This window comes from Chelmon rostratus, chromosome 14 (assembly GCF_017976325.1).
Source record: "Chelmon rostratus isolate fCheRos1 chromosome 14, fCheRos1.pri, whole genome shotgun sequence".
In the NCBI taxonomy this organism is placed as follows: Eukaryota; Metazoa; Chordata; class Actinopteri; order Chaetodontiformes; family Chaetodontidae; genus Chelmon; species Chelmon rostratus.
Genome location: NC_055671.1, coordinates 3508906 through 3530690, shown reverse-complemented (window position 1 = coordinate 3530690; position 21785 = coordinate 3508906). Strand labels below are relative to the sequence as shown.

At 43.9% G+C, this 21785-nt stretch overlaps 1 long non-coding RNA gene across 1 annotated transcript in view; it reads left to right on the top strand.

Annotated features, from left to right (window-relative positions):
- Positions 1-20932, top strand: part of LOC121617466 — a 47280-nt gene extending 26348 nt beyond the window's left edge. Inside the window, exons 2-3 of the long non-coding RNA XR_006007404.1 lie at positions 4314-4376; positions 18687-20932. This is a non-coding gene — a long non-coding RNA (uncharacterized LOC121617466). The remainder of the gene's footprint in view (positions 1-4313; positions 4377-18686) is intronic.
- The last annotated feature ends 853 nt before the right edge of the window (positions 20933-21785 follow it).

Genomic DNA, 21785 nt, shown 5'->3' with positions numbered 1-21785 from the left:
GCTCTCATGACTGAATTTTCGATTTAGCTTTCCTTTTGCTATTTTATTGTGCTGTTTACACACAGATGCCTGTGATCTGCTTGCTGTGCATCACAGGGCTCCGATGTAGATTTTCAAAATTAATGTTAATGGTGCAACAAAATTTATCTCATGCAACATCTGTTCATGTCCTGACTCTCCTGGTTCTAGTTTTTGCACCTACCTGTTCATGTACACAAATCATATTCATTCTAATATTGAAGTTATATTTTTTCTTTGAGAATCCAGTTTGCAAGTGGCTGAATACAGCGAGAGGGCACAGTAAGGTTAGGCCTCTCTACAGGGGAAACGGAGTCAATGCTGTGTGCAGCCTCAGCCCTCTCTGTCATTGCCAATCATAGTCTGCAGTTTCTTTTTCTCCAATATGCAAAATAACTCAGGAAACAGAGTTATCCAGAATATTCTTTGCAGAATGTCAAATGTCAGCATTTGAGGTTATTATTGTGTTATTCTATCCTTGGCAAGTCACATGCTCAAACACTATGAAATGGCTGGACGGGTTTGTCTCTCATTAAACTGAACTGTATAAACTTCTGTCTGGATTAACCTGTTGACTGTTTTTCTGTCACGGCTTGAGGCAACATTAAATTAATGGAGATAAGAGATTTGAGCCAAAAATAACACCCTGTCTCTGGTGTGCCTGTGGAGAATAAAATAGCACAAATTATCTTCCTTCAGAGTTTTGGCTGCCAGTATGCAGGGTTTTGGTAAAGATAAAAAAAATGTGTAATGTGTTAGACTTTCCGAAATGCCAATTGTAAAGTGAACAACTCCTGCTTTGCATTTATTTTCATTTAAAAATGTGCCTACAAAGAAATACTGTGCATAGTTTTTTTTCTTTGACACGCAGTACATCTGCAAAAATTTATATGGCAGATTTGTTGGTTTTCTCCATTAATGATATAATGTTTCTGTTACTAGGCAGATGCATGTTGCTGTTTGGGTATATTAACAGGGCAGTCTTTAAAAACCACAGCAGGCTTGTATGATATATCTTCTCATCTGTGCACATTCAATGTGTTTCTGTATTCACCTCTATCTCTCCTTCCCCCACTTACTATAGATTTTTCACATCTTATGCATTACCAGGTTGAGTAGTCCGTCTGATTTTTCCACCCCTGTCTGGTGTGCAATGGTATATCCCCAAGGGAAGTCCTTCACCACCCCCCATTCTCATTTGAACTCTGACCCTGGCCTCCGTTCTTTCAGGATATGAAATGACCCTCTCAGTGGGAGAATGTTTTGGAACTGTTTTAGCTGAGTCTGTTTAATGTAGGCTGGAGCAGAGGAGCAGCTCAGAGGGCTGTGTAGCCATTTTGTTGACAGATCTAAGGGCTCTTTTTTAACTATGCAATCACAATGACAATCATGTGTTTTTAGACAATGAGGATGTGACTAAGTGGACTTTGTTTTCCTTTATATAGTGTGCTATGCATTAAAGCATTATGTGACACGGAATATGGATAGAGCGTGGTGGTTAATCGTCATCTTCTCAGCCAGTCGTAGCACTCGCCTCATGTTTAATAAACAGATGTGCCCATCATGGAGTATGATGAAAATGGTTCATCAGTGGAGAGTACAGTGCAGTTTGTCAAAGTAAAAAAATCGTTTTGTTGTTCGAGAGGTGCAGAGTGTCACTGTGTCCCCAGGATGTCACTATTTCCTGCGCCCACTGGTTCGCAAGCAAAACAGACGAGTTTGTTCAGAGAAGTTTGGGAGAGGTGCACAAGATACGATCAACGTAACGTGCATGCATCTCCCAGCCTTTCATGCCTCTGTGCTAATGGTGTTGTGCATGGCATGAAAAAACATTTAGACGACCAAGATGCAGTAATGCTGTTTGCAGCAGTCCTTTCACCGCTGTGAAAGAGAGATCTCCCTCTGCTCGTCCTGGCCACCACACCAGCCTGTGGTCGGCACCACTAAGACAGATGGCTTTTGGATGAATATCCTATGGTTTATGCACTTGATTGCTTTTATTTTATTGTCTTGTCTGATCATAATAACTCATGCTTGCTGTTTTTTTAATTATTCAGTGCCAGTACACACACAGCAATCTGTTTTGAATTAGCATTTCTAGCAGCAGCTAAAAGTCTTACCTCACTTTATTGACTACCTTACTTACTGAAATCAGACAATAACCCCTATATAACAGTATATTATTGTAAATATGATCTATTTGTGGGGTCTTCAGTGCTTCCTTCCTCTGGGTGCTGGTTTTTCACTCAACAGCTCTAATTTGCTCATACGTGATGGAAGTGTTTGATATGTATGATAACTATTTATAATGTTACGGGATCAAGATCAAGATATGACTTGGATATGTGTGACCATAAACATTTCTACATACTATGTATACACAAAGCATACATAGTTCTGCAGTCTCAAGCTGAGCGTTCTCTTATTTAAGCATGACCAGAGCTGAGTATGGCAGAGACTCAACAGTTAAGTTGAGTGAGAGCGCAGGTGTATAAGAGGCTCTCCGGGCAGAACTTTAATCTTGTCTTCGGCGGATACCTTGCTCTTTAGTGAGTCACAGGTCCATGACATATGCTTGTGTTATTGTAACAAACCGCCTGATTATGTTTGGCTACTGTTCTGGCTAAACTGTAAAAGTATGCAGCATGGGAGAGCACGTTCGCCTGCTGCTGATACGTGAGACTCGTACTCAGATTCTGCTTTGTGAATCAGAGCTTGTCTGCTTCAAAATAATCTCTCTTCAATATGTATTCACTCTGAAGAAGACAGGAATTCAACAGGAATTGAAATGTAGTGCCTGGGGAAACAGCAAGTGGATTATAGCACATACAATCCTTAGGTCCTTACGTATATCTAATAGCTTCCAACAAAGCCACGTTAATAAACTGACTTGATTCTTATATAATAAACTGATCTGTTTGTGTTGCTGATCAAGCTCACGTGGTTTAGACAAAATGCATTTTAAAGCAGAAGCATGTCAGCTTTATTTTAGTCATCTTCAGATATATTTGAGTCAGGAGGAACAGTGCGAGCTTGTCATTAGGTTGTTGTGCGTCCAGTCTTTTGTATTTACTCTGTCAAAAAAATTCTGGCGTCAGAGCTGAAATCTTAAGCAACCAGCACGCCCATAGAGTTGACTTTGGAAGGCACTAAGCATTCCTGCTCGACACCATATTAGCCCCTACTTCTCCCCACCTCGGGGTGCTGGGCAGCCTGCCAGGTAGAGGTTGCCATGACTCCTAACACCACCCTTTACACTGCCTCCCCCCCTAGAAGGTGCCAGATTTTGGGAGGAGGCAGGCTGGGCTAACGTTTTGATTTAGACAAAAGATGTCTTCACAATGTCAGCAGAATACTTACTGGGAATGCTGTGGCTTTCTGGTAGGAAATCATGTGATCTTTCCAGCCAAGGTTTTGTAATGGTTCCAGGCGAGCGAGAGAGAGAAAGACACATAGAGGGAGAAAAGGGGGAAACTTTGAATAATGATGCCAGCTAATCGTTTTTGTCCAGTTTTTTCTTCTCTTGTTCTTATTTGTTTCGGAGAAAATGGCGGACAGCACATCGCTGAACTGAACCCGCATTGTCAGTGAGCTCAGTTTGGAAGTGCCCCTCGGTCTTTTCATCATTCCTCTCATTACCAAAAAAAAAAAAACGGTTGCATCGCTCGCTGCTCACACCCAGGTAGAAAGTGGGGAAAGAGAAAAATAGAGATGATAAATCAGACAGGATAGTAGAAACCTGGGTAAGTGGCATTTTCACTCTCTTCTCACTTCAGACTTTCCTTTGTCGCACTGCGGCCGTAGGAATATTCCGTTGTTTGTGGCTCTCTGGCACTGGCACAGTTAATGGTAGCTGACCGTGGCATGCTTGATTACACTGGCATCCCTCTCAGGCTCTGCACTCTGCTATCTGCGGTCTTGGCTAAGTTGAGCTAACCTCTCACCACAGCCACATTACTGCTGGCCAGGAAGAGGACTGCTATGGCAATTCTGCGGGTTAGTTTGGGATAGCAGTCCACAACAGAGTTATGATTGTTATTATTATGGACTTAATTTCATATTTGGTAACTGCTGAGGCATGTGACGCTCCCAAACGGAGGCACAACAGCTTAAGAATATACAGTAATTTGTGTTTAAATGTTTTTTCCCCTCCTCGCTGGTTTCTTATGCAGTTTACTGATAGTGTTGCTTGTATTTCATAAAGCACTCTAGTTGTTCAAGTAACTGGCCTTAAATTACAGCAGTTACTTAGCATTGTGTGGTATTTAAAACAACTTTCTTTTTCCTGTTTTTAGAGAGACGAACTAAAAATTGACCCCAGGCGGCATAACCCCCTGAGCAAGACACTTCCATGAAGGGTAAGTTATCACGATCCTTTCACCATCTGTCTGATGAACTTTTATTTTTGGGGGGATGAATGTCAACAAAGGCTCATGCTGCGATTCCTCTAAATGACAGCTGAACTCAAAACCCTTTTGCTCCAGACTTCAGCTCGCTGTCTCGCGCTGTATGAACGCTGAAGTACGCCTACGTTTGCTGATGTTCAGTACACAAGGCAAGAATTTTTGAGGTCAAGTCCCGTTGTTTGATTGGCATCTCTCTCTAAATGACATCGTCCGAGACACGTCACACACATTCATTTTCACACTTCTTTGTCACATTATCAGAGACTACAGTGTTCAGATTTTATGCTACATTTTTAGTCCTTTATTCAGTTATTTTGATACTTTGGCCATAACCATTTGGCACAAACCCGTAGATCCGATCTTGTGGCAAATCTGACAACACAAGCTCGCCTCTGTGGGTCTTTGTCATCGTGGTGTGAACGTCGTCTTTTAACCTTTTTTTTTCCTTTTTGTTCTGATAACTTATATTTGGTTACTTGTATAGGTGATATGAATGGGTGTGTGTGTGTGTGTGTATATATATATATGGAGAGAGAGAGAGAGAGAGAGATTTAGATAGACAGACATATAGAAATCCCATGGCAGTACACATTAACAAATGATCTTGCTCTGACATCCCAGCAATGCCCAACATCTCTGTTAGTTCTAAAACATTGCTTACAGGAACTTAAACCTGAAATATGGCTTTGGTGATGATGCTTTATGTTAGACAAGCAGGACTAATAGTAGTTTTGGCTTGAGGATGATACACCTGGTGTAGTAAATAGAGAAGAGGAACCCTAGTTGAAAATGTGTGCATCCGGGTTGAGGTAGTAGGTTGTATGGTTTAGAATTACACCCTGGGAGTTAACTGTACAACCTTCTAGCTTTCCTTGGAGTACACGTATGACATCAGTCTGTATAGAAAATCGTTTTGCTTGCAATACAACCTGCAGTGTGAAATTTTCCAATGGCATTGCTTCATATAATGCCTCTACGTGTGCTGTGTTAATGGCCTTTGTATCAATGTAATGTTTGCCCATCTCAGGTTCTCATCTCATAGCTGACCTTTAGCTTTGGTCAACCAGACTGCGGCTCAAAAACTTCAGTTAACGTTAGCTTGACATACGCTGCATTTTTAGAAGTAATGCATTGTGGTTAGTTGGAGTAACCGCACCTCATCGATTGCATTATGGTGTCCCTTTAACTGCAAAACACGCAGAACAGCTAAATGAGCAGTCCCTTGTTTTCTCCTATCCGCCTCTAAGTATCAAGTCCTGATGATGAGAAATGATAGGAATAAGTGCAGTTTTATGCTAAATAGGCCAAATGACATGTTATATTATTGAACCAACACTGTGGTATTTTAATCTACAAAGACTTTCTTGAACTGCAGTTATAACTATTACTGTGAAATTCAGTATGTGAAAAAAATAGAGTGTTAAAGTGTTCTAAGTGTGCTTTATTTATTGTCCTATTTGGAATTGCCATTTTCTCACTAAGGTGTAATTGTGTGGTGGAACCTATTTCACACAGTGATGGCTTCGCTTTTCAAACTGTTGCTCCATCTTTGCGGCCTGGTATTACACCTCAGCCTGTTTAGTCAGCGTGGGGCCGTGGCGTCTTCCGAATCAGTCGCATGTGAGCTGTGTGCCAAACATTATGATGCACAGATGGTTCGATATAAACACAAAGTATGAAATGAAATAATCAAAATAAATCTGACTTGTTCTGTTTAACAGATGCATCCCGGTGACTGCCATGCCGTGTGGTTTAACAACAATGCCATGTGCACATTACATTTTAATATTTTTGGCGGCTGACTCTGGTTGGATACATTTCTCAGGGACTCAGAAGTTTGATTATCATACCTTACAGTATTTAAAGCTGTTTGCAACAGTCTGCCTCAGTATTCCAGGTTTTCCAGCATGGGAAAAACTGAATGTTTATACATTGTCTCTTGGTCTTGTGATATATTGTCCACAGTTCCATACAATGATGCATTTGTGATACGAGGTCTAGTTTCAGGTCGAAGCTTGCCTCGGCGACACTGAAGTCTCTGTTTACTGTAGACTTGTCCACCAGGCTGAATGCATCTGACTTCATCTCTGTCTGGCGCTGAGCCACAGCTTGTAAAATGACTCCAAAGCACTGCACAGGAGAAAAATGGCCCAGCAGATCAGCTCAAGATTTACCACAGTTTGTTACTCTTCAGGATGACTTGATTTGAAATGCAGCTTGAGTATGGAGCCTTGTAATTTCTAATATAGTTCTTTACCACTGTGACAGTGTTTGTTCGGTTTGATGGATGGTCACTGCTTTTTGCTATGTTTAGGGCCAGGGCTGAGTGGACCACCTGTCTGCAACATTTGCTGTTTATCCAATTAGTGCTTTTGTTTCAAGTTGTTGAGAGTACATCTTTTTTTCATGGTGTTTAATGGTCAGTTTCCTGTTGCTATACTTCCAAATTTTTAAAATCAAATGTAAAATCATTTACAATAATCTCTAAAAATATTTTAGGTCTTTAGATTTTTTTTAGATTTCCATTAGCTAAATGATTCTGTACACATTTGAAGACCAAATGAGGCTATTCATTTTACATTATTAGTGAGGAATGTAACTCACACTACCAAAGCTGTATGGCAAGGGATTACCTTAACAGACCAGTCTTTTTTTTTAGTATTTGCAAAGGATCACTTCCTGAAATCATCTTGGACAACCCTGGAAAACCCCTTACTTGCTTCCTATCAGTGCAGTTATTGAATGGGATTAATTGGAAGCAGCTATTTATAGATCATCGGTAATTAAATCTGGAGTGATACTAACACCTCCATTGAAGCCCAGTGATCCTGCTCAGCCTCGTATCACCAACAGAGTCATTGTCATCAAACAGGTTTCTGTGAGGGAATATGATCCTGGTAAATCCCTGGAAACCCAAGAACTCCTTTTATCTCCTATTGTGCAACCCCAATGCCAGGAAGATCACGCCTCCTCATTCAACCAAGCATCACCAGGGTTCACATCACCGCTGCTCGGACCCCCTCACATGAAAAACAGAATAACTGCTGAAAAGAAGACAGTGTGCAGAGCAACACGGAGGGAATTCATTTTGGCAGGAAATCAAAGCAAATGTAGCTGCTTTATTAAATCAGAAATATATACTTTATTTTACAGTTTAGATAAAATGAAGGTTATTTCCTCTTCCTTAGCTCTCACAAATGAAACCGAGCATGGAGAGTCAAGATGTGCCTTGCTAGAGTTTATTTTAAGAACTGTGATTTTCTCATCTTTCCTCACCTCTGAACCCCAATCGTTCCTCCAGATGTGTAGAGGAAAGCGTCGCTGCTGAGATTCATGCTGCCTCAGCACTCCCCTGTCCAGCTGCCCCAGCAGCACAGCTAAAAGTCATTGGTTCCAGCTGGGCCTTCATTTATGGGATGGTTGAACAAATAAATTATGGGATTAGATAGGGGCGGTCCAAGCCGCTGATTTAGAAAAAAAAAAAAATCAGTCTCCACTGCTGTAACAGCCCCTTAAAAGTCAGTTGGCCAGGAGTCTCAAGGTTCTTCCGCTGACTTTAAGAATTAATGAAATAAAGGTTGTCTTTATTGAATTTGGTATGCTGCAGTCCAAATTATGAATAGCAGGAAGTGCTGGCCATGCCATGAAGCTCAGCATTGACTCAGTGTCACCTTAACACCAAATTCTATTAACGAGAGACAACAAAGGCAGTCAACCATACACCCAAACTTCTACCCAAACTGCGTTTTTTGGACAAGCAACAATGATATTATCTGTTGCACTGAATATATATCCCACCTGCTTCATTTCAACACTTTTTTACATTACTTACTTGTTTTAGATAACTACTCTTAAATATGCAAGCCTGTGAATTCAGCCTTTCAGATGTGTTTTTTTCATCCTTGGTCAGTTCAATATGCATTATCAGCCTTGAAATTCATTGACTTTCTGTGGCTACCAAAGCCAGAAAAACTGATTGTTTCCTATCATGTCTACAGCTAAACTGAAAAAGACACGATAAAGATTCTGTGCTCTCCCGTTGAAGATAAACCTCACAGAGTTAGAAAAGCAAAGACACACAGTCCCCAATTACATTTATTTCATTTCCAGTGGAGTGGATCTAGTGTATACATGGTGCAGACTACACTTCTGCTTCTTTCTTTTTTTTTTTGTTAGAGATGTGGGAAACCGTATATACACAGGAATTAATCCAGCACACAAGGGTAATACACTGTGATACTTTCTCCTCCTCAGGTGTTCAAGAGCCATCTGAATCTATGACAGGGTGACACTCAGGCACAAAATACTTGTAAAATGAGCCAATTGCCGCTTGTGTCTGTAACCGTCTATGAGCACTGATTGGCTTCTTGCTCTTGACGTCACAGACGGGTGGAGACCTTAGTAACAAATCGTCTGAGACCAGAACACTGTCAGTTCTGGCCAGACCGGTACTTTAGCTCCCCAACTCATAAAATCTCACTTCCCTATAAAAGCGAGCAGCCTCGAGCACTATTTCTTCCCAAGGAAACATATTCCCTTAATGTGGTCGAGTTAATGGCAAATGAATAATCATAACACACCGATGGCAGACGGGGGGTGTCATTGATCTGTCTGGAGTCAGCCCCTCTCCGCCTGCTGCATCAGCCACTCTCCCCCTATTGATACGCTCTTGCCCCTTGACCCCTGGGACAGATCAATGGCATTGATTGGAGAAGGGCAGGGACAAGGGCAGGATCTGCTGACTGGCCCGACAGCTAGTGTGACAAGACATGATCGTCATTAATGTCCCGCTGGCTGGCTGGCTGGCTGGCAAGGCGCTGTGCATCACATATTCCCTGCCTCCCGCTCCCCTCCCCCCACACCCCCATCCTCCTCCTCCGCTCTCCTCCTTCACCCCTCCTACTTCTGCTGCTCCATGTTCCCGTTCTGTGCTGCTCGCACTGACTGAGATAAGTCCATTGTTTGGATACCTGTCTGATGCTTGCCTGGCATCTGTGGCACAGATATGCATCTCCAGGCTGCGTGGAGATATTTTGAGCTTATTGTAGAAAAACGAACAGTGTCATTGCAAGTGTCTGCTGCATAATGAGCCACAATGCTGGCTCATTGTGCACGCTACTTACCAATCACAATGAAGCACGTCCTATTTTTGGGTGCTTTGAAAAGCTCTGTCTTGGTCCAATTCAAAGCAAGTGAAATAGAATCTTCTTCAACTCTGTCACAACAACTTGATTCTGTATTCTCTGATCAATGGCAAATCCCACCCTAATAAGATACCTACGTGCCCCGATTCCCAGCGCTTCTCTGAAAATGTGTCATTGGTATCTAATAGCGGCTGAATTATGTATCTGCTATTGTACGCTGTTTGCTCCTGTGGACCGATTTCATAACACCAATGGGCTATATTTCCAGTCTAGACTGGAAACGAAGCGAGCAGTGTTTGTGTGTGTATGTGGAGGGGTGATGGGTGGGATGCAGCGACAGCTCCAGACTCTGCAGTGACACGGCTGTAATGGAGCTGATTGATCACCTATACGGCCGCCTGCTGGCCCCGCTGGCTTCAGCATACAGCAAACTCCCAACCCCCCGTCTCTGCGTCACCACCGCCATCGCCGAGCCAATCTACGAAGACCCACCATCCCCCATAGACTTCAACCTGGCCACGGTTTTGACTTTGGCTGCGGGATTTACTTCTACACCTCTTCGGCGTTTGGCTCGCCTTTCTGTATGTTCCTGTAGCATCGAAAAGTACTGGCGCGCTTGCCGTCTTTGATGAAGTGACATTTTCCAGTTCAGCCTTTCCTGTGTTGCAGCTGAGTTAAAAAGCTGCTGTTTTCCATTTGAATTAAAGGGCATAATCAATCAATGATAACATTTGCAGATCTCTCTCCCTGCCCCCTCTATGTCACACAGGGTCATAACCCTAATTTATCCAGGGTGTTGAAGGTGATTAAGCTCTGAGATTAGAACAAGCTGTCAAGGGCAGAACTCATGCAGAGGGAGAGACGGAGAATGACAAAAACGTCTCCTTATTGTTCATAACATTTATGATATAAATATACTATAATAGAAAATCCCATACTACAAAAATACAATTATTTAGCACGTTTGAAAGAGAATTTTTTGCTGTCCATTAGTGAAGCGGCTGTTAAACATTAAAACAACCGAACAATATTCCTGCCGGGGATGTCCATCCATCTTTGGAATGTTTAGTCGACAGGAAAAGAAAAGATACCCTTGAAAAATTAATTAACTTTGAAATAAAATTCAATTACCTTTTGGTATTTGTGAGCCTGCAAGATTGTTTAGAAGTCTTCAGATACAAGGTTAGTTTGATAGAAAATTGTGATTGCAGAGCTCAAATCGTATTATTTCTGATAGCTGTAGGTAGAAGTATATATGTGCACTCAGCTGGCAGTCCACAGAACGGCGACATGGTTTCTGTATGTGAAGGCCCCGGTGTGTTACGGTGCTAAGCTGGCCGACAGACAAATGTTTACATGTCCATAGTTTCGAGGAGAGTCTTTATACGTATGTACATATGCAAAATTTGGCGCCATTATATCATAATTAGAAATGCAATTCTTGACAAGCAGAAAATATAATTTCCAGTGATGGAGGAATTCTTTAACACAATATTAACCATTGATTTCCTCTCTGACTCCTCGTGTGCCTCACGCTGCTGCTTGCTGCTTTCAAGCCTTGGTCACAATATTGTGACAGTGACTGTTTGCGTTCATGCTCGCACTGACCACATCGCTGTCTGTGTGACAGTCTGTGTGTGTGTGTGTGTGTGTGTTAGCTGAGCATAGCCGCTGCAGTGTCACTCTGAGTCTTGTGTCTTGCTTTTCCATTCGAGCCGTGTTGGGTATCGCTGTCTTTTTTGAGGGGACGTGTTAGTTTGTTTGCTGTCGCCTGTGCATGTGCTGCCAGTTCTGTCTGTGCGTGCGTCCCTGTTTGTGTGTCATCTGTCTCAGATGACTGTTTGCGCTCAATTTTGTGTCACAGGCTATATCTGTTGATTAGTGTTTGTGTATGTGAGAGTGCAAGCTGCATTTATGTTACAGTCCGTGTTACAAGACAGTTGGATCGCGACGGTGCATCCTCCTCCATGGCCAACCAGTTTGCTGCAGTGTGTGTGTGTGTGTGTGTGTGTGTGTGTGTGTGTGCCGCTGGAAAAGAGAAGAAATTGATCAGCACAGGGAGGAACGTGTTCACCAGCAAAGGCTGGATGGAGGGTGTGAGAGAGAGAGAGAGGGAGAGAAAGAGCGAGGGCTGTCGCTGCAGACTCCTGCTGCAGTATCTCACTTTGGGCAAGCAGCTGCAGACAGGGAGTAACAGACAAGCGAGACAAGCAGACAGGTACAGACCTGGTGTGATGGGAGGGGATGGGTGGAGGTTGGGGGTGTGGAGATAGTGGTAGGGGGCAGTAGATGCTGGAGAGGCAGGGCTTGGGGTTGGAAGGGTCAAATGGGGGAGGGGGGTTGGTGAGTGAAAGGTAGCGAGTCGCGGCGGCGGTGGCGGCGGCAGCTGGAGGAAGCAAATGTTTTTGGCTCTTTTTTTTTCGGTGATCGCAGCCCATCGCGTCGGACCTGTGACGATAGAGGAAGGAGAGAGAGTTGGAAAAATAAAAGTAGAGGGTGTAGATGACAGTGTCACGACATGGCTGGTGTCCCAGTGTCTGGAGCAGGGAGGAGGAAGAGGAGGAGGAGTGGTGGTGATGGTGGTGGGGGTTAAGATGCTGAGATGGAGCTGACAATGCATGCGCTGGGATGGAGCAATGCTCTGTGCTTGGGGGGGGGCAGGGGGGGGGTGAGGGGGTGCGTCCCACCTCACTGACCTGCGTCTGGCTGCAGCTTCCCGCGGACACCTCGGCTTCACCCCCCCCTCCCCTCCATCTCTTTCTTTCACCCCCTTTTTTCCCTTCTTCTACCGCTGCCCTTTTTTCCCTCTGTTCTTCCTCATCCTCAGCTCTGAGGCGGATAACAAAAGGCGTAGTTGGTGGCAGACAGAAGAGTGAGCGTGTGAGGCAACGCGTCGGGTGGCGCGGAGCGTTCATTTCCGGAAGCCTCCACTTTGCCTGGCGTTCCCCAGAGAGAAGGAGACAGTCAGAGACATCTATCCAATTCTTTTTTTCTTTTCTTTTTTTTTTTTTTTTAGTCTGAGGGGGAGGAGTTGTGAGGTGGGTGGCGGATGGGGGGACGGGGTGGAGGGGGTGGGGGCAGTCAGTGGTGTGTTTGGGTACATGACAGGCAAAAATGGCATGGGAATGTTTTCAATATTACTTTTTTAATATTGATTGCAGTTTAGTATTTTATGGCGATTAATGTGTGGATTCTCTGGTCTCAGCTCTGCCTGAAGCTTTTTTTAGCTCAACAGAAGCTGTTTTATGTCTGACTGAAGCTTGTTGCTTTTGACACTGACAACTTAGTGCGTGCCAAGCTTGCTGCCATGGCGGCAGAGTTCGGCGGGTAGGTGGTAGGGTCTGGCGTCGGGGGTGTTGCAGTCAGTGTGGAGTTTTACCTGTGTTTTCGTCAGTGCTGAGCAGACACAGAGCAGAGCCTCGAAGCTCTGTGTTTTTTTTACGTGATGTCTGAGCGAACACTATCCTGCTTGCCCCTGTGGTAGAAAGCCAGAGGCTGAGGCTGCTAGGTGGCTCTCCGCGTCCGTCCGTCCCCGCGAACGGACGGACGGACGGCCCAACGGACGGGTGCGGGTCCAGCCATCCTGGAAGAGAGAAATGTAGACTGATGATAAGTCGACGCTCTTTAGGACAAAGAGGCGAGTCTGGCTGCTTGGCTGGGGGGCTTTTCCTTTTCCAGCACAAAGGCTAGTTAGCACAGAGCAGGCAGTGCAGGCTTGTCTGTTTGTCTGAGCCTCTGCTTCTGCTTCTGTCTGGGTCCTGCGATGAAGATCATTTGTAAACAAATTTACCTCTTTGTCTTCCTTTGTCATCGCTGCTGTCTTTTGCTGCCGCTGCTGTTGTCTGATGTCTCGTGGTATTTAATGTGTGTAAGCATTTGTCTGAAAATGTTTCTGTCTTTGCATGTCTTTGTGTGCACAGGAATCAAGCTGAACCTTCTGAACAAAATAAGTTATCTGCAGTGGAGGAAAGGAGGGACGTGGAAACCTTTTTCTCTGTCCAGGGCACAGAGCCGTCTCGTTTCGATTGCAGCCCATGCCTCGTGAAAGACAGACACTTTGTGTAGGTGCCTTTGGGCAGAAATAGTGCACTTTTAAGTGGCATTGGCTGAGGAAGAGACTGTGTGTGTGTGTGTGTGTGCGTGCACGTGTGTGTGTGCGTGCACGTGTGTGTGTGTGTGTGTGTGTGAAGGAGAGAGAGAGGGAAAGGTGTCAGTGCCCTGCAGCTGACTGCGGCTCCTCAGTAGACTCTGTCGTACTTCACCTGCTCCCTGAGACCCTAACTTGTGAGCTCTCTTGATAAAAAATCACGGGTTAGGCTCTTGGGACGCGGGCGGAGGGCACAATCGACTTTTCTGCCGAATGTTCCAAGGGTGGAGTCGGAATGAAGCACCAACCGATTTACTGTTAAAAATATATATATATGGTAGGGACATCATAGAGAACGAAAGAGGAGATGCAACGTGAAAAGAAGTAGATGAGTACAATTAAGAGCAAATGTTGGATTTCAGTTCGATCAGCTCCTCCGTTTAGAAAATGTAAAGTGAACTGTAGCCCTGATGAAGCTCTACATGTAGGAATGTGCATGTTTGTTAAAGCAGAAGTCTTCTGTTTTTCCGAAAATGTGATCAAAAACGGCTTTCATGATCGCAGCAGCGTTATCGCTGTAAAACCAAAACACACGTCTGCGCTGCACCGTGTTGTCAGCCGACATTGTAATCTCTCTTTGTGTCAACATCGTTGCTTGAATGCCATTCGACTAACACATGATCTGATTAGAAATGGCAGGACACCAACCACTCCAAGCTACCATACCCCAGACTTGTGCTGATTAACCCCTGTCACCGCCACAGCAAAGTATCGCAGAGACCCAGCCAATCTATGTATCCATTACCAGGCAATCGCTCCGAAGTCGATCAGTCCAGCTTCACTGAGACGCTACAGGAGCAGACTGAGACTAATGCCACATCTGCCGCTGCTGCTTCTCACGTTGTCAAACATTCTAGCACACACCTTTTAGAGTTCACGGTAGTTTACACGCCGCCAACTTAATCCTTTGTCAGCAGCTAACTCATTTATTTCCTCTTCTTCTTCTTCTTTTTTTTAACACACATACACGTTCTGTAATTTCAGTTGTACTGCTTCACAATTTCCAACATTTGTCACCCAGCTGCCAGTAAGTGTTCAAATATTTGACAGTTATAAAAAATCCAAAATCAGTATCAGAATATCACTTTTATAGCAATTCCCAAAGACGTAGAGTTATTTGAAAAAGCAAGTTCCACAGTTTTTTCCCATTAATTTACAAATTTATGAAATGCCCAGGCACAAAAGCCAAGTGTGTCATTTAAAAAATATATTATCACAATTAGCAGAGCAGTTAATTCTTCCCCGTTTCTATTTTTAATAGTAACTAAAATGGCGAAAAATTGTCACATGCATCATGTTTCTGGTTTTAAAAAAGAGAGAGACAGTGTTGCTGTCTGTGTTAAAGCCAACAGAAGACAAACATCTTACGGTTTGTTAAATAAAAATCAATGAACAGACTTTTTAAAAGTTCAATCAGTTCCACGGAAATTCGGTCGCTTCCTTAATTTGATCATTTCTGTCAAAATTTGCCATTGTCATGAGATCTCACAACCAAATTGGTTAATGGTCTAAATCGATGTTTAAACTGGAGGCGCTGGACTCACGCAGACATTGTAATTCTGCAAGACAGGCTGGCAAAAAGACAAGATTGAACATTGAATAGAAAGTGAAAATATTGGACTGGTCTATTATAAACACGACTGTAGAAGTGCAATTACAATAAATTAGGCCTGCTAAAAAAAAATAGTTTTTTTCCTTTCTGCTATTCAAAGGTGTGCCTTCATTCACAATTACAGCTTGACCTGGTTTTTAAACTTTCAATTTTTCCCAAGGCAGCATGCTTTTCTGAAAACCTAATTTCTGCTAAATTACCCATATTAGGAATGCAGTTCAAAACAATTGATTTTCTCTCTAATACCCTCCTCTCCATCTCTCTCCCAGTCTCCAGTCTCCCTCTCTCCCTAATTATGTTTTTTTTCTTCCCATCTCCCCATTTGGTTTCATAGTGAACAATGCCGATGCCAACTAATCAGTCTGTGCCTATGCCACAGAGCCCCCAGCAACAGCTGAAGGAGTGCCATGCCCCATGAATACCAAACAGCTAGGCACAGTGCGACAAGTGCTGAGCAGTCAGACGCAGCACAGCCAGAGCGGAGCTGGTGCCCACAAAACAGCCAGACAGTTTTATTAGGGTCTGTCTGACACGCAGCAAAGTCTGGCAGCACCCGAGCCCACTGATGAAATCCTCACCGCTCCCCCAACAGTAACAAAGCAGCATGCTCAGAGCAATCTGCCAAGGATCCAATAAATATCACCCCGTAAAAATCAGCTCCCGGCTAGTTTGTAACTCCACTGAATGGGGAATACAAACTTTGTTCAAAGTCAAACTAGTTCACAGTCAGCAACCGCTAAGTAGATCTTTTTTGTGCCATCTGAACGTTACACTGCATCTGACACGACGGGGAAAAAGGGAAATCTCCTTCAGGGACATTCTGCAAAAGCTTTTTCTGTAAAAGCTGCTGTAATTGACTTGGGAAAAAAAGGCAAATGAATTTACTTTTGCGTGTTTGACCTTTTGAGCGTAATGCTCACGAAACATGTTAAAGCTGTGGTTAACTTTTATGTTTGCTTTCCTACGAAGTCGATCTATTCTTATTTTCAGAAGAAATGCAGTATAGGAAACCTTCATTTTATGAATTCCACTCAGCTATGAATGTGTATGAAGTGTGAATATATTTAATATAAGAACGGATTTCTTTAAAGTAAGCTGCGCTTGGATTTTTTCTCAATCCTAGAAATTGCTCATTTCATGAAATCTTTTAATTTGGATATAATGAGATGCTGTCACAGTAAATCTGGAAATGGTTGTCAAGGTCAAATTATTGCACAGCATGGTGCAATACTAGCTTTTTTTGTCCTTCAAGGGCAGGGTTTATGTACTGTGTTTATACAGAACCAATCAAAGTATTTTACTGAAATGAAAATTAGAAATCAGCTGCAGTTTAGATTAAAGAACGTTAGAAAATTAAGCAAGTGAGATGTCAAAATCTGCAGGAACCGAATTCGTGAAACTGATCAACAAGCAGAAATTCAGCTTCTGCCTCATTTAGTGCACAAATAACTAACGCGGTGCCAGCAAAATGTATATTATATAATATCATCACTCGTCCCTGATAAACAACAGTCACTGCGTGGTTCCTACACTCAGCTGGTCTTCAAGTTCCTGCAGGAAAGATTGATTCAGACTTGAATAGGTGCAGATAAACCAAAGGCTCCAGCTGATGGACCGAGTGTGTTCGAGAGATTACACTCCATTGTTCAGAGGTGGTCGTGTAACACACTGCGCCACCACATCGCCCCCCGATAAAAGTAATAAGGACAGATTAACATTTATCCGCCACATTTGGATTTCGGCTCGAGCTGACATGGAAATCAGGTGGATTTAGTGAATTAGAGGGTTTATTTATTTATTTATTTTGCACTGATTGTCAGGTCGTGTTGTCCAGTGAAGCGGCTTAGTGTTCAGCGGGTCTCTTATCGCAGCGGGGTGGGGGAGGACGTGCGGGGGGGGGGCGTCAGGTATGCCTGATAGGGGAGCAGCGTTGAATGGAAGGGTGCAGGGGTGGGGGACGTCTGAGTTTCCAGACACTGCGGCAGGAGGCCAGACAGTCACCTGAACACACACACACACACACACACAGAGGGAGAAGTGTGCCTATGACACCACACACATGCGCCCGTGCAAAAAAAATGCAGACACACATTTTATACGCAGAGCCCCCCCCTCTGAAAGTCTGCACTACAGCCAATTCAATTTTGTTTTTAATTCAATCAAGGGTATAAATTGTAGTGCCACTCGTAATGTAATTATCCCTGTGCATCGAAAGCACAAAAGTTTCTCTAAAATTCTCTGGGCGACAGGGATGAGAGATAAACTCCATTAACTTTTTCAGATTACAGTAAGTGCTGTGGGAGGTGGGGGTGTCTGCTGAAAGGACAGTCGGGCTGCGCTGAGACTCGAGGATTTTCACGGTGGGCCTGTGGGCACAGTGCAGGAGTCTGGAAAGTGGGCTGATGATTGAAAACCAAACAACAAAGCTCAAAGGGAGCAGACTGACGGCCTGGCAGGCCAGAGGTCTCAGCACGGCCAACTGGAAGACCTGGTTTATTGTGTGTGTGTGTGTGTGTGTGTGTGTGTGTGTGTGTGTGTGTGTGAGCATGTGTGCGTTGCACATGTGTGTTTGTATTGTCCAAGAGTCCCCAGTATTTGAGGGTGTATTCCCCCTCCACCCCCCTTGCCTGGCTCCCTCCCCGGGTCCGGTCTTATCTCCCCTTCTCTCTCTGATCTGTGATTCACTTCGGAGGCGTTGCCAGGGAAACCTGGTATCTGGCTAGCAGCTTGATGGAGTTATTGAACTGTAACTGGCTGGGATAATTATGCTCTGTCTTGCAGGGTGGCTATCCAGTGGCTGGGACTTGAATGTGACCTATAGCTGGCCTAGCGTTGTCGCCACAGGCAAAAGCTTTAACCCCTTGGCCACCAGACAGATGAACTGTTGTAACTGTAGCAGAGATGCCCAGTCCGAGTCTATATGCTGCTTTTTGTGTGCCAGTGCTGCATTAGTGCTGCAGTGATTTTGTTAAATAAAGATTCAAATGAGTTGACTTGTGGTTTGAAATAAAACTCACTGTAACTGTAGCAGACACGCACACACATGCTTGTACGCATACACACATGTTCAGCTAGCCTAGTCACATTCTGGTGGTTTGCTTTGTGTCGCAGCCACAAATTCCTACTGTGTCCTGAAGTGCATCCGCTCAGCTCCTGTGCAGGTGGACACTTGGATAATCACAGCGTGTTTGCTCTGATATTCCACCACAAAAGAAAAAGTCTGCTACATTTTCCTCACAGTTTCAAGTTTTCCTGAGGGTTTTCCCATCGCTGCAAAGGCAGCGAACACCTTCACCCTCCTGCATCTTCTATTCTGTCACACTCATTCTAAGCTGCTGTCATTATCTCTTCTTGTCTAGGAGTCCCGGCAACCGTCTGTCTTTCTCCGCACTCGAAGGTAAGACGAATCACAGCAAAACAACAACGTCCGAAAAAGTCTTTTTCTGTTTGTCTGTCTGTTTTATTAGCGCGCCGGAGAGGAGGGTGGTGTTTGGGTGTATGACTGGCTTGTTTTGCTTGCACTTGCGGTAGCAGAGTGAGTCAGTAAAAGTGTCAGACTGCCGTAACAGACGGCCTGCACGAGATAATTAGCCTGGAGTCTTTTGGAAGCTGCTCAGCTCGGCCCAGGTGCCCACTGTGCTCAGAAAGAGACCAGACGACCTTTTACTCAGCTCTGTCCCACTGCAGTCACTTAAAACAGTGATGGATGTTTCCCTTAACACCCCGCTCCCTACCAGGCCTCGTTCTGCTTTTCTCTCCACCCTCCCTCCCCCTCCTCTCCTCTCCTCAGCTCCAACATCGCTCTCGCCTTATTTGTCCCCTCTCCTCTCCTTGTTTTCCAACCATCCTTCGCCTTTTACAGCCCCCCGTTCCCTCTGTTCCTCCAGAGTGATGAGAAGGAAGGGGAAGAAGAAAGGTGGTGGTGGTGGTGGTGGGCGGGGGTTGAATTGAAGTGGAGGGGGCGTTTCTTGCCAGCGCAGAGCAGAGCAGAGTCAAGCGCCCCCTCCCCTCAGCTCCTCATTAGTATGCAGCGGCTGTTGCTCAGGTGACATGGCTGCTAGACTCGGTCCCGACTGCAGGAACATCAGCAGCGCGGCGGCGAGCGGGATAGCAGGTAAGGACAATGAGAACAGGCGGAAGAAAGGGAGGAGAGAGACGGGGAGGGGGGAGCAGGACAGAGACACACAAGGCGAGGGATGGACGCCTTTTAAGGACTTAACGCCCCCACAAATACACACACCTTACACCGCTGTAATGCACACACATATATATTCAGGTTCAAGTCTAAAGCCATGACTACAGCGAAGGACAGGACAAGTGTGTGTTTTCTTCAGTTCAAGGAGCTGTCGCTGTCTGCTGTTATTCTAGTGGAGGTACTGTAGTATTAAGTGTCTGGGATCATGCAGTTTTGTTTGTCTTAATAAAGTATTCTTGACGTTATTCTTCACATTTGTTCACAAATATTTTTTCTTGTATTTTGACAGAAATTATAATAATTGTAGATGTTACAGTTTCTTTTTTTCATATTGTAAATGGAGTGATTTCAATAAACGTCAATGAATAATATCTTCTGTGTTTGGTTATTTAGAAATATAATGTTTTATTCCATGCAAGCAAACATTGAAGGAATCCTGCAGTTTCCCCTCAAAACACTTTCATTGTTTTCACTTGTGAGGTTTTCATTCCCCTTGATATGTAGGATATTGGTTTTGTTGCCAAAGGCAACAAAGAGAGTGGTGTATTAGACAAATACTCATACACTGTGTGTGTGTATGTGTGTGTGTGTGTGAGAGAGACTGAGAGAGAGACAGTGTGTGTGTGTGTGTGTGAGGAAAAGAGAAAACGAGGGTAAGAAAGGGAGGAAAAAGAGTGTGTAGGTGTGTTTTTGTTTGCTCGATTTGTGTGTGTGTGTGTGTCCTTGTGTCTGTGTTTGTGTGTGTTGGGGGAGCAGTGCGGCCAGGCTGCAGATATCATCCATCTCCCTGTCACCGGCCCAGGGGCTGCTGGGAAAGTGGCAGACAGCTCCCCGGCTCTGACAACAGAGGCTGCATCCTAATTTTCTGACACAGAATGCTTGAGAAACCTGCGCCGGTCCTCCCTCACCACCCAGTACGGAAAACCATTAACCCCGCGATCCAGGAACAAAGCACGGAGCTCAGCCCGGGCCGCCGCTGGCTGCGACACGTATCAGCAGCTCCCATCATGCACCAGGCTACGAGCAGCAACTCTGTGCATTAACTCCACTTAATAAAACATTCATTCACCTCCAACACTGCTGCGTTAAAGCTCCACATACTGAGCAAAGCCATGAAATGAGTTCATGTCTTAAGACACATCTAACCAGGAGGTCGTATAACTGATGCAGTGCTTGATGAAACTGCAGTGATTTCATTTGTGACGTGCATTTTCAAAATAAAAGTCTTGGCAATAGCTCTTGTAAGTGGATTACATGCTTTCTGGTTAGCCACGACTAATTGCATTATAAAGCTGTTGTCAGACATTCTATAGCTTTTGTTACGTGTGCCAGCACTTTTCATTTCCCATCTTTCCCAGTGTTTCAGTTTCTCTGGTCTGTGGTCCAAGACAACAAATAAACGCTGGTATGATTTCATTAGTGCTCATTAATGTGTCATGTGTGGAGCTGTTAACGAGTTTTGTCCTGCTTGTTAAAGTTATTAGAGGTTTCTAGTTTGCACACATTTAAACAACTGAGGTAAATGTTCCCAGCAGAGGGAACAGGAATATTCATGGTGTTAAATGGTATATTTTGGTATAAAGTCACTTGTAAACAATAAATGAATATACATTTTTAGCATAGTCCAGAAATAGAAATAAATATGCTTTAAATGTTTTATAGCTATAGATGTGAATAAAGCTTTTTATATCAGTGTCAGCTATTTCAATTCACTCATTGATCTTAGAATCAATAGAATATTACGTTCCACTGAGCTGATATTTTACTTCAGAGGCTTTTCTGGCAGACAGTTGCATCTGAACTGTGCAATACAAACATTTGTTTCTTGGAAGTTTTGACAAATCAGATGAAGGATCGATTTCCCCGATTTGTCTTCGGAATAAAACTGTTACTAGCAAAGGCCTCGATTTGTGTTCGCTTTTATATATTTTGTATAAATGTTGTTGAATGTTGTTTTCTTCCTACAGTGATGAAGCTGAGTAGCTCATGCTCGCATTTAGCAGTCAGAGGTATCATCTTTTCAATAAAACAGATTAGACTGTGTGCTTCGTTGTGAATAATGCTTCTTCTTACGCTGCCAAAATATCAAAATATTTGAGCTTCATAATAGGATAATGAGAGAAGACAGAATCTCAGATGGACGATAATAAACAATGATGATAAACAGTGTAAGATTAGAGACAATTCAACACTTTCCATTCAAGCTGTCATGACAGGGAGTTTCATTGTGTCCCAGATTAGGGCTGATATGGGAATGGCTGCT